This window comes from Cervus elaphus, chromosome 33 (assembly GCF_910594005.1).
Source record: "Cervus elaphus chromosome 33, mCerEla1.1, whole genome shotgun sequence".
Classification (NCBI taxonomy): domain Eukaryota; kingdom Metazoa; phylum Chordata; class Mammalia; order Artiodactyla; family Cervidae; genus Cervus; species Cervus elaphus.
The window spans coordinates 32,033,192-32,041,674 of NC_057847.1; the positions used below are offsets into that span (position 1 = coordinate 32,033,192).

General features: G+C 42.4%; 1 protein-coding gene across 4 annotated transcripts in view; it reads right to left on the reverse strand.

Annotated features, from left to right (window-relative positions):
- The window catches only part of B3GALT1 (beta-1,3-galactosyltransferase 1), a 599,692-nt gene extending 591,575 nt beyond the window's left edge, over positions 1–8,117 (reverse strand). For all 4 annotated transcript variants that reach the window (XM_043894699.1, XM_043894696.1, XM_043894697.1 and 1 more), the window contains exon 1: positions 7,790–8,117. The gene's annotated coding sequence lies outside the window, so the exon portion shown is untranslated. The remainder of the gene's footprint in view (positions 1–7,789) is intronic.
- Positions 8,118–8,483: the final 366 nt, after the last annotated feature.

Below are 8,483 nucleotides of genomic sequence, written 5' to 3' on the forward strand. Positions count from 1 at the left end.
GGGCCTAGGTTTAATCCCCGGTCCAGGAACTAGATTCCACATGCCACTGGTAGAAGTTCTCATGCCACAACTAAAGACCCCAAGTGCTACAACTAAGACTTGTCACAGCCAAATAAAACTTTTTCAATATTCAAAAAAACGTATTTGCTATTCTGTGTGAACTTTCACATCTCTAAATTTCACAACAATCTCTTTGTATTTTAATTTGGATTGTCTACATATGTACGTGTGTATATACACACACATACACATTCAATATTTCTATTTTAGAAAACCCTCTACCTTTTCTCATTTCTTGTCAATATCCACCAGTAAAGGTTTGAGTTTTAATTTCCTCTGAGTCTTGACTTACTATAACAAAAAGTCAGTAGAAAATTTCAGGCAGTTCTGAAATAACTCCTTGCAACATTTAGAATATAAAATATCTATCTGTCGAGACAGACAAAGGGACAGAGAGAAGAAACCAATAAAGATGGAGAAAAAAAAAAAAGACTACTTCAGCTGCCTTCAAGACATTTCAGGATTGGCCTATTTTTTTTTAAATTTTAATCAGCATGGTTAGAAACTAAAGATCATCTTTTTCTTCGAATAAAGAATTAGGCCAAAATCACCACTTAAAATGACTTTATCAGTGTAGTTCATTATTTTTTAGTCTTGCTTATCAAATATAGCACTTCTCCTGTCTGTAATTAAAAGGCTGTGTTCACTCAGAGAAATCAATATGTATTACTCACATTCAATTCATCTAACTCCTCAAATATCGCAATTCAAGTAATCAGCAATGCTATTGTCATTTAATAGACATAGAAATAAAGAAGTGATAGACTGTGGTGAGAACTCACCAGCAATGGAGGGAGGTTATATTAGTTCATATATCCATGCAGTCACAGTGCAAACGTGCACATTTAGTGCAATTCTTGTCTAGTAGCACTTAAATGTATAGCCAATTGTATCCAACCCAACTATACCTCTGGAAATCGTCTTTGATTGAGTACTAGGGCCCTAGTGAAGTCACCCACAAATTCTGTTGTTCAGTGAGGAATTGATTCAGCTCTGATGTCATCTATATAGGTCATGAAAACATTTCTTAGTCAAAGAAGAAACAAAATGCTAACTGCAGAAACTCAGAACCAAGTGCAGTGTATCAGTAACAGGCCATCTGATCAGCTGCAAATCTGCATCTTAGAAATCTGCAACACAGTGTCTCTTCAAACCACTGCCCTGGTTGTTTTCTGATAAAATGTAGCAACAGGGTTTTTTGTTTTTTTTCTTTTTCCCCTTTTCCTTGAGTAATAAGAGAGGTACTAGTCCTTTAAAATCCTCTCCTTATCCACACATGTTCCCTCCCTCTGCTGTGTTCTCTTTCCATTTATGCTAACTTAGAACAGTAGCTTTTAAGGTTTTCTTAACCATTTTCCCTTAATCTGGAACATTCATGAATGGAAAAAAACTTGCAAACCATGGTTATCTCCTGAAGTCCCCGAATTCACCTATTGATCACTTTAAAGTCTATAGATCTCTGGAAGAAAGAAATCCTGTTTTAGAAATACTGGTAAATATTTTAAAGGAATCTGTAGACAAAATGACTGTATTAAATACAAATATTTTACATGCAGACACACCTCTAGCCCTATAAATCTTAGATGACACTTCTAAATGCCTCCCAATTTTTCATTTCTTTGATCCAACATAATATTGTGATATATTATTTCAGATATTATTAGAAAATATTCAGATGTACAAATTGGTAGATGTAGTCATTTCTGGTTACATTACCGTTAGGTAGGAAGTTAGGTATGAGCAAGGATGGGTGGCTTAGCAAAAAGGTTGCAAGCTGATCTCTAAACCCCATATTAGACACATCCAGGAGAGCTCACAGATACTCTACAAAATAACGACAGGGGCTTTTCCAACTCCTGCACAGGCAACTTAGGCACACAAGTGGATACAAACTAACCACAGGGGCTTCCTCAAGGAATCCCAGATAGCTAGGAGCCAATCAAGGGCTCAGAAATATTCTATACATATATACATTTGATAATAACAGACTGAATTATGGGAAGACAAATACAACAGTTCTGTAACTTGCAACTGGCCTTGGATATATACCTATTTGCATTCCCTTTCTTGATTGGTGGTGGGTACAAGCCCTATTTTGCACAGGGCACAACCAGGAGGAGGAGTGTGACCCGAGCTAAGTCCCTTTAGCCGTGTCCGACTCTGTGCAACCCAATGAACTGTAGCCCCCCAGCTCCTTTGTCCATGGGATGCTCCAGGCAAGAATACTGGAGTGGGTTGCATGCCCTCCTCCAGGGTATCTTCCTGACCCAGGGATCAAACCCATATCTCTTATGTCTCCTGCATCAGCTGTAACTTGTCTGTTGTTTTAAACCCTTTAGTCCACTGTTCCAAATTTGTGTTGCTATAAGAACTGAGGGAGAAAAATAAACCAATCTGATGTTACTACATTATAAATGCAAGGCTGTATAATGGGCAACAGACATGGAGTCAACTTGCATACTTAGTAGTTGACAAACAATGTTTCTAAACCTGGCTCTACTTTTAGTTGACCTTGGGCAATTATTAACTCCCTGAAGTTCTTTCTTACACATAGGGGATGTTAGACTAATGACCTGAGTTTTTCCTGGGTCTAAATACCTGACTTCTGGTAAGTTTTCATCTGTTTCATAATCAGCCAGAGCTGACTTTGTGTACTAGGTACAATAACTGTTGGTTGCTTTACTTGCATTTTTAAAACACTGTTTTTCTAAAGTTTTGTATTTGGGCAAAATGGAGAAAAGCCAGGCAATAAAAGGTAAAGGCTTACGTGGGTGGTACGTGGATTTTTGACACTGGGCATATACTGAAACGGCAGTATCAGAAGACATTTCCTCATCTCCTAAAAATGAATTGCAGAGCAGTAATCTCAAAGATTTTCCTTGAATGATGGAAATCAATTCAGAAATGACCATTATTAATATTGTTGTCCTGCACTAATATATGGTCATAATAAAACTTGTGAATAAGATGGTATTAATTCATTATGTAATGTGGCTTCTTGAGACTACAATTTCAGTTTTCCTCTAATATAAAAATACTGTTCACAAACTAACTTTTGAAAGTCAAGCTAGGGCCCATTCTTTACATGAAGGTAAACACACACACATTTATTTTGAGATGTAAGCTAAAGACTCTAAAGAAAATAATGAAACAAAAAACATGAAAAAAAAAGCACAGACAGTGAAACTGAAATCGTAATTGCACACTTTCATGTGCAAAAGCAGAGAAAATACTGCAAGGTTTTATCTGTAATTGGACTGACTGGATAACCAAATCAATTTTGAATTAAAGACAAACTAATTTTTATATTTTTGAAGTGTTTTGTCATTTATTATTAGATGATCAGATTGTGAGGTTTTTTTTTGGGGGGGGGGGGGGAGGATGCACAAACTTTAGGAGAACTTTGACCTCAAACTCTAAGGGTCCTGACTGACTTTCACAGAGGTATATGAATACATCACTTTCAATGTGGAAGAAGTAGAACGTTTCTCATTAAAATTATGTATCTGGGTGCTTTATTTCTACTTCTAATTCACTCATCTCCTTTAAATGAGGTTATGTAGATGGACCGTGGATAGTCATAAACACCCTTTAAAATGTTGTCAGTTTGAATGCAATATGTTAAAAGATAGTATTTCCCACTTCAGTTCCTCTGAAAAAATATTATTTGATTCTAAAGAATTTTTAAGGGCAGATATCCTGTCATATTTTGCTTAATCATCTTTAAACTGTTAACCATCTTTAAAGGTTTTTAAATTGTCTTAAGTGAAGTTGCTCAGTCCTGTCCGACTCTTCACGACCCCATGGACTATAGCCTGCCAGGCTCCTCCGTCCATGGAATTTTCCAGGCAAGAGTACTGGAGTGGGGTGCCATTTCCTTCTCCAAATTGTCTTAAACCATCTTTAAATCATCTTTAACTATCATCATATGCAGTGTTTTCAGTTACACAGCTTCAGAAGTAACAGGTATCAGATATTCACCATGATCGCTTTTCTGTTCTTAGATTGCTGTGAGTATATCTGTGTGGGTGTGTGGGTAGATGTGTATTGACTGAAGACAAAATGAGATGGAAAGAGTCTGAGCCATGGACAGTGGGTAGGCTGGTAGGCGATAAATCATTTATATACATGTATAAATAAGTTACAAAATATATAGAAAGTAAGTTACCTACTTATGTTTTTTATGATCTATTTTACCAGAAAATATAAGCTTTATGAGGGCAAGGGTCTTTGATTTACTCCCTAATATAGTCAAAGCCAACTAGAACAATGTTTTGCACACAGCTGGAACACAGTTCAATTTGTTACAATTTACTTGTATCATTATCAATCAGTAAGATAGTACCCAAAAGGATGAGAATTATGCCTTATGAAGTATATTCATCACTTAGGATGGGTTGGTGAATTTGTTTGAAATTCAGGAGTGGTTACAGTTTTCCTAAGAGCCTTTCGTGTGTGTGTGTGTGTGTGTGTGTGTGTGTGTGTGTGTGTGTGTGTGTGTGTGTGTGTGTGTGTGTGTGTGTGTGTGTGTGTGTGTGTGTGTGTGTGTGTGTGTGTGTGTGTGTGTGAAAGAGAGAGACTACGAGAGAGAACGCAAATGAATTTCAGATTTACTGTCAGATTTACTGTGTGTGTGTGTGTGTGTGTGTGTGTGTGAAAGAGAGACTACGAGAGAGAATGCAAATGAATTTCAGATTTACTGAACTGCTTGAGGTTTTTAATTCCCTGAAACATGTTAGTTTTCAAAAAATAAAATTATTTCACCATTAATTAAATGCATATAAATTACTATTAATTAAAATAAACCAGTCTTATTTAACAATTAATAAAAATTAATCATGACTACTTGACTAATTATGTTTCAAGAAGATCATGGTGTTTATTGTATTGCTATTCACAGTAAATGTGATCTTTTTACAAAAGTTATGCAGTATTGAAATTAAAATCCAGTATAGGTCAGAAAGTGAATGTGGTGGCCTGGAGTCTTGACAACTTGACATTTATTTGAGTTACTAAATTCCATCTAGAAAATACGGCAATCTGAGTTCATGGGCTGCCCTTCAGCAAAACAAGTCAAAGCTAAAGTGAATTTGCAGAATAGGTAGAACTTGAATTGCTTGTATAAACTTAAGTTGCTAACTTTATCTGTTACCTCCCCTAAACCTGAGTGCCCCCCTTCCCACACACTCCCTGAGTGGTTACTCTCACTGACACATAGACACTGCTGCTTTATCCTAATATTTCTGCTCATTGACATATTTCTCTGCACTTTGTTACATTTTTGTATGGTGGTTTTGAAACTGTAATTACCTGAAAAATACTCCCAAATAAAAGTCTGTTCCCTCCCCCCAAAAAACTCAAAACCCCTTAAAATGAATACAAAAGCTCTGTTTCTGCTTAGAAAGTTATGACTTGCCCCAATATATAATACAGTGGATTTACAAGATGTTCTTTGTTTGCAAAATGAAAAACCAAGTATTTGAAAATCTCCTTAGCCAAGTATTTGAAAATTTCCTTAAAAGTTCCACTTTGATAACTGGATGCTTTTAGTAAGTGGTTTTAAGCTTATTGATTAGTAATGCAACAACCCGTTTATTGTGTTTAATCATCTTAATAAAATCCTAAAAGTTACAACCAAATATTGTAATATTATAGTACTCACCTGGCAACAGGTAAATTTTGTATTGAAATGTAACAGTCACAAGCTATACTCTTTAATGATATCTAAAAACTAGCCTTTTAAACCAGATGTGATGACTACTAAGGGGAAAATACTTGCTACCAATTTTGTACTAACCCAAATGCAATTATAAATGATCAAGTAAAATAGAACGAAAAATTCCATTCACAGTTCATGCATTAAGTGATGAAAAAAAAATGTGTAACCATTCTCAGACACAAAATTAACATCATTCCTACTTCACCAGTAAATTATTCATCTCCTTCATAATTATTTTAAATTTCTAAATTGGGGGGGGGGGGGAGTAATCTTAAAAAAAAAAAAAAACAACTTGTAAAAAATGCTGACATTTTGGACAGCTCCCTTCTGATTTTTCTACAGCATTTCTATGAGGTGTTTTTACTTTTTTTTTTTTTAAGCTTTGCCAAATCAGAAATGAGTCCCGCCAAAGTCATTTCCGCCGCTGGGGTTTGGGTTTTATTTTTGTTGTGTTTTGCTGCGTTGTATTAAGGGGCAAAATATTCCTCCAGTGAAAGGGATTAAGGATCTACATAGCTGGGGAAGTGCTATTCTCAGCTTAATAACCGGCTCCCTGTACTGAGCTAATTTTTAAATGTTTTCCAAAGGTTCTAGCTGCTAAGAAGGGGGCTGCCCTCTCCACTCCCAGTCGCCGCTACAGTTCATTCGCTTCGGTAAAGGACCACAGCCTCTCCATCTGTGCCAAGCAGGGCCAGTTTGTCAGTGCCGAGGTATTTCAAGAACTTTCCAAGCAAAGACTCCTAGGAGACAAAAGACCACGTACAAAGCAATCGCCAGGAATAACTTTGTGCGTCCTGGAGAGAGAGAGAAACCCCTACCCTGAGCTCCGGAGATTTGGACTTAGCCCGGTAGCATCATCCATTTGCAGCAACGGGAAAAAAAAACAAAAAACAAAAAACAGCCTACTGCGGAAAGGTTTACATCGCGGGTGGAACTCCCAGTGGCTTTACAAAATAAGCTAATCTAATATATAAAATAAAATTTTTAAAAAAAAGTGTAGGTACTGGAGGAAGCTGGCTACCTAACCCCGGTTACACTTGGGAGGTTAACCTGCCTAAGGTCTACTTGCCCAGACCTCAGCGGGCTGGAACTTTCTCCGAGGGCGGAGCCACCCTACAGTTCGCAGCGGCCACGCGCGCGCCGAGCCGTGTCCGGATCCCGAAGGTATCTACCAAGGGAGCTTGATGAGGTAGGGGCCCCTCCTGAACCCGCACTCGAGCCCCGCCCCGTTCCAGTGACACGCGTGCCCCACGCCGGCGCGGGCCAGGAACCCTCAATCAGCCCCTCAAAGCTGGACTCTCTCCCTCCCCAAATCTGCATCCCCGAAAAGTGTAGCGAGCTTCCTACGTGGGGCGTCCGACACAAAAAAAGTCGCCACTCTCCAAGCCTAGCTCCATTCCCCAGACCTCGTTCTTCTCCCCCTCTCCGTCATCCTTTTTTCCAGCGAAGCGGACCAACCTCTGCTTTCCTCTCTCATCTCCTCCCCTCCAAAGTCCCCGGCGCAAAGTGGGACTTTGGGGAGCCTCGGTGAATGTGCCTGTCCCCTGGCGCACTGACAGTTCCCTCTTTTCATCAAGGCAATAAACTTCAATTTGCCAGGCTCTTAAAGGAGCCACTGAGGACTTTCCCCGTGCGTTCTCGTGCGCTCTCCCTCCAGCGGAGCCAAGTGCATCCAATTCACTCTATCCCAGCCAGGAGCCCTGAAGGACGTAGCTTCACGCGAGAGGGGACCCACCGCGCTCCCCGCAAAGTGCCCTAAACCGCGCGCTCACACACGCAAATGCACACACAATGCCATCCCCGCGCTATCAAAGTCAGCCGGCGCAGAGGGGAAAACGCACGAGCAGGAGTGGCACCCGGGAGATCATCAGCCTAGCCGCGCGTCCGGACTCGCTGCCCGGGTCCCAAACACCTTTGTCTGAATGCGCCCGGAACAATGAGCCCCGAAACCCCCAAAGATAACACCAGTGATCCCGGGGGCGGCGCGCGCACTGCCGGGCCAGACCTTACCCGTGGGGCGCGTTGTCTCCCGCCGTTTGGCTGGCCCGCGGGCCACAGGGACGCTGCAGCCGGGGTCCCGTAGATGCTGCTGCTCCGCTGCTGCTGCCCCATCCCCAACGGCAGCATCACTTCGCCGCCGCCTCCGCCTCCTGGTGCTCCGTTCTCTCGGCCGCCCGTCCCCGGCGTCCGCCTGCAGGACCGCCAGCGCCTGCGGCGCGGCGGGGTGGGCAGCAGCGGAGGCGGTGGCGCCCGCGCGAGCTCGCCCAGCTGCACCGGCTAGAGCAGCCGCGGCGGCAGCCGGAGCACCGGAGCCCGGCTGCGCTTCCCCGGCGAAGGCTCTGGCCTCGGCGACTGACAACGCTCGGTAGCCAATCGCTGCCTCGCCCCGCACGCCGGGGGGAGACCAATCAGAGCGGAAGGCCCAAGGTTTTCCTCCGCCTTTGCTCAGCAGGCTCGTTTCCGGGAGAGGCGGCGAGGCTCCTCGCGTTTGGGATGGGGGAGGCGAGGGAGGCGCGCGCGGCGGGACTCCTGGCTGGCGAGCCTTAGGTGCGGCCGGACGACCCGGCCCACTGGGGTGGGCCTGGCGTGTTTTTTGACGGTCCGGAGCCCGTGGCTTGGCAGAAAAGGGCGTGCTGGGGTGACTCAGTCCCCAGAGCGTCGGCTTGGAGGGTCAGCGTCTTGGCATCCCTGTCCCCCGGCCGTG